Source organism: Macrobrachium rosenbergii, chromosome 2 (assembly GCF_040412425.1).
Source record: "Macrobrachium rosenbergii isolate ZJJX-2024 chromosome 2, ASM4041242v1, whole genome shotgun sequence".
NCBI classification, from domain to species: Eukaryota; Metazoa; Arthropoda; class Malacostraca; order Decapoda; family Palaemonidae; genus Macrobrachium; species Macrobrachium rosenbergii.
The window spans coordinates 65886506-65891862 of record NC_089742.1 but is presented as its reverse complement, the minus strand read 5'-3'; positions in this window follow the sequence as shown (position 1 = coordinate 65891862).

Genomic DNA, 5357 nt, shown 5'->3' with positions numbered 1-5357 from the left:
ACATATATATATATATATATATATATATATATATATATATATATATATATATATATATATATACTATGAAGCAAAATGTCGCTTAATATCAAATTCACGTTGTTCAGGGAATATCCCCGATGGGGAATTATCACCGAAGGAATTTATAAGTGATAAATGGACTGGTACTGCCGAGTCTCGAACCCACGACACAGATACCTATCCAGCGACTCCAATCGACGTTCTACCCACTGAGCTATCAAGACTTATAGTTCCCCTTCGGTGATAATCCCCCATCGGGGATATTCCTGAGGTAGCGTGAATTTGATATTAAGCGACATTTGTAGCTTCATGATTGTATATATAAATCACGATTGTGATAAAAAAATTCATATATATATATATATATATATATATATACTATATATATATATATATATATATATATATATATATATATATATATATATATATATATATATATATATATATATATATATATATATATATATATATATATATATAGATATACGAGTATGTCATCATAATTTGCAATACTGATTTCACTAAATTTTTGATAACGACAACTTTAAATAGACTTACAGAGTGAACCATTTTCGCTGGAGAGAATGATTACATTTAAACATGAAATTTCCTTCAGCCACTTCCCTTTCACTGACCGCAGAAATACAGCTTCTTGGTTAAACATTTTGCAGGATTTAACGGCCAGCAATATTACATTAAGCGTTTCAAAGACCCCGTCAAAACCGTTAGTATGTCCCTTCACTTACCCGATGAATATTTACCAACACCAAAATACCTATTTTGTATAACAAAAAATATTAGTAATCCCTTATAAATTGAATCTAAACCATCCTCACCGTACCTCTTACGAAATAACACTAACGTCGATGATAAAATGTCTACAAGAAAGAAAAAAATTATAGCAATATTATTCGACGCCATAATAACCAACTCGGTGCTCGTGGCTTGCGAGTGCTGCCGCGTTCCCATGGCAACGGTATAAATGCCTTACTCCAAGGGGCATTAAAGCGGAGATATCGGTGACAGGCAGTTCTATTACGAAAAGGGGAGTCCACAAAGGGGATGGGCAATGGGGCGGGTGTGGGTATGGGTATACGCCTTCCACCAGCCGGTGGAAAGTTGGGGATGCGGTGGTGGTGGGGAAGAGGAGGGGGCGGGGAACAGGGCTGGATGGTAGAGGGCGACCAATTGGAAGGAGATATATTGTACTCTCCAACGTAACCAGTGGGGAGGGGGCTGGTTAATGTTATCATAACTCGGTCAGTGGAGATTTCGTACAATTTCGCAAACAAAACCACTGGAGGGGCATAAGCATATTACTCTCTCTCTCTCTGTCTGTCTCTCTCTCTCTCTTTGTATTCAGTACATACACAATATGTATATGACACACATATACTATATATATATATATATATATATATATATATATATATATATATATATATATATATATATATATATATATATATATATATATATATATATATATATCCCACACACTCGCACAACGTATATGAAGAAGGATCTTGTTTGCTTAAGCTAAAATTGAAATAATAGCTAATAGAGAAATATTCAGCAACATTAAAGCTTACATTTTTCCAGTCTTTACATACTATGAATACATGATGGGATTATTAATGAAATTTAAATACACCCAGACCTCTCCTATTTACATAAGTGTATATAATTTCATACCGTTTCCTAATTGTATAGACTCACGAGCGGTCTCTACGCATGGAGATGTATGCACAGGCGGAAAGGCGGTAAGGTAATAATGACGTGTTAGAGAGACTCCAGGTTACGAATGAATGACGGGGAGAGACAAAGAGGGACTTTTAACTAACAAAAGATTGGACGCAGACGACACAGACACGCACACAAACATGGTTAAGTAAAATAAATCAAGTGAAAATTAGATTTTACTTCTCAATATATATAATCCTATGCATATTACATACATACATTACATACATACATACATACATATATATAGTTATATATATATATATATAATCATATCTGTAAATACATATACAGAGTACTATACACATGCATCCACATTACTGCATATGTATATGATCTAAATTTTGTTGAGGAGGCCATTTCTAACAAGATAGATAACTGCTCTATATTACAATCCTCCCCGAGAATCGTAGCAAGGATAAAATATCCATCTCTGTCACATCCCCAAGAGAGGAGCCTATGTCTTAGACTCCAAAGACTGGGACATTCGACCAGCAAATGTCTCACACTCAAGGGGGACAATACTGTCGTCGCAGGATGGAGGGTTTTCAACAGACAAAAGAACCCAAGGGTGAGTCTTGTAAGTCCAATCCTTAGCCGGCACAACATCGTTTCTAGTCTCCTGGGCATATGGCGAGATACTGGTGACGTCATTCTGCGCATCTTTTGGTTTGTTTTTCAATATTTTCCCATTGGCTCCCGAAGGTTTTTCATTTTCTGACCTACTAGAGGAAATACATTCTATGGTGGTAGGAATCTCCTGGGTTCTGGAGATGTGGCTTTTGACTTAGCGAGTTGATCAGTTTGCTCGTTCCATAGAACCCCAACATGGGAAGGCACCCTGGGTATTAGGGACAAAGTTGGAATTCAATATTAAGCAATAAAATTTCCGCAAGACATTTTCGTGAATTTTCGTACATTCGTGCGTATAAAAGATTCGAGCAAAGATTCATAATAATCATGGATTTGCCAAGAAGAAAAGGAATTCCAGAATCGTGGTTCTGTGATTCCATCTCCATAATATTGCATACACAGGAATTCCGCAACGCATGACTACCTTCAAATTCTACGTGAATTTACTTCCTAGAGAACTAACAATGAATAGAATATCAGCTTGTCAAACCGAGCAGTTTACGTAGTTGGGTTTCGAAATGAAGAAATAAGTGTCTCCAATCGCCAAATAAATATCATAAGGCTTTGCCAGTGTTCTTCTGTTCATAAAGATCACTTTTTCATTAAATAACATATCTAAGAAAATTAATCACCTCTCCTTTCGCAGGCAAAGAATATTCTAGTTTGATAAATCACATTATGTGATTTGAGGCTGAGCTAAAACCCGATATCATCAAATCTACTAGAAATTTCATACTGGTCGTTCCTAACGCGGCTCTACTTTCATCTCTTTCTTTAGCTTTCACTTTCCGTCTTGTGTGTATATATATATATATATATATATATATATATATATATATATGTACATATATATATGTACAATACACATACGAATGTAATATATAAATATAAATATATATATATATATATATATATATATATATATATATATATATATATAACATATATATATATATATATATATATATATATATTATAAATATTTTGAAGCTGTTCGACCTCCCTTCCTTGATCTAATAGAAATATAAAAACCCTCTTTGTTAAAGAAAGAGGGCATACCATGCAAGGAAGCAAGCAAGCAGGGGCTGTTGTGACCAAATCCCAACCGTCAAAAGGGGTAGGAATTTTAGTTTAGAGGCATATCAGATAGGATAGTTTTGCTAGGACCACCCTTAGCTAGACTGTACCTTAAGCTCACTTTTCTATGACCTTTGCACTGGTGAGTTTTTTTTTGTTATTCTACACACAACACCTGCACCCACACCAAGCTGGCTTGTGGGAGGAGCCGAGACCAGTGACGACCCAAGCTCCCCCAAGCTTCAAAGAGCAGACGCAGAGGAAAGCCCGACGGAACCAGACGTGTTTCGGGCCGCCCACTTAACCTTTGTCTCAGTCTCGAATTTCGGGGAAGAATTGCCATCCTAACGGACAAAGACTTGTGATGCAATTGATCACTGCATATCTATTCCAATGGTAAGTCTGAAAGGTGACAATTATACAGTTCTTTTTCCTTCAACTTAAACTCTCATTTTTCGTGTTTCAGTTTCCCTCTCGCCAACTGTCATCGACTAAGCAAATCTAGCAAAACCATATCCATTTATGAAGTCAAATATATTAAGTACAATTATTGTTGCCTAGTGGAATTGCATAAATTATCCTCCATGGTGTCAAAGTAATATTCTTGATCTAAGATTCATCCCTTGCAGTCAATTAATGACCAGTGAGAGATTTTTTTTATACTGGAATGTTATCTGGATACGTCTCTCCCAGAACTGTGCACGCTTTGGACCTGACCACCCTCTTGTTTGGAGAAGAATTAGCAACCTTGATACCAAGATCCTCAATTCACGTGCTTGCAATTGCCTATAGATGCATCACAATAGGCCCCGAGCCGTTGCGTTATTCACCCCTTTATGTTGAAATATCTTGTATCCGAAGTGGGACGAAGTCGGAGATTGTTGTTAGCTCCCGTAAGAAATCAGTTAATATTTTACTTTATTGAACTAGTTGTTTGAGTGATGTTGTTGATTTAGTTCATGTGTTCAGAATAAATCACAATATTCAGTTATCTAGTCTCAATGGGCGACCTAATCTACTTATGTTAAATTATCTGCCTTTTTTAATTTTTTGGAAACTTTCAGCCTTAATTGATAGGATTACGTGGGTCTTAGATTAAGGAAGGCAATATAAATTAAAAAAGAGTAATAATTAAACTCACCAGCTGAATGACCCACGTAACAATATATAATATATGCATATGTGGCTGTGTACATATATATATAATATACAAGGATCTACTCAACATCAGAGAGCTGCAGCTCTCGAAATCATAACTCGTAGGCGTCCAGGGGAAAGGCACTCAATACAGCTGATAGTTTTATTCTAATGCCGACGTTTCACAACTACATTGTTGCATTTTCAAGGCCAGACGGGAGCTTGAAAATGCAATAATGTAGTTGTGAAACGTCGGCATTAGGAATAAACTATCAGCTGTATTGAGTGCCTTTCCTGACGCCTACGAGTTATAATATACAGTATATAGTATATATATATATATATATATATATATATATATATATATATATATATATATATATATATATATATATTTATCTATTTATATATATATATTTTGTGTTTATGCGAAGACATCACAGGTTAAACAGTTGTTGTGGAAGACATGTCATTGTCTTGGCGTCGCCGAGAGGAAAGTTAAAAAAAAGGGGGGCGGGGGTTGCAATTCTGATTCCAACTTCAACGTTCGTTCCATTAAAGGGCTTTCCTCGGTGCCTGTCGTTCGGGGAGGCCACTTTTGAAAGGTAAATGTTACCGCATTCAAAGAGTCTGACGCGGGATGTTTCATTCAGAGGGAAGCGTTCTGTTACTCTTTGTTGCTCTCAGGCTCAACGTGGCCATTGCATGTAAATGTTGTGTGTATATATATATATATATATATA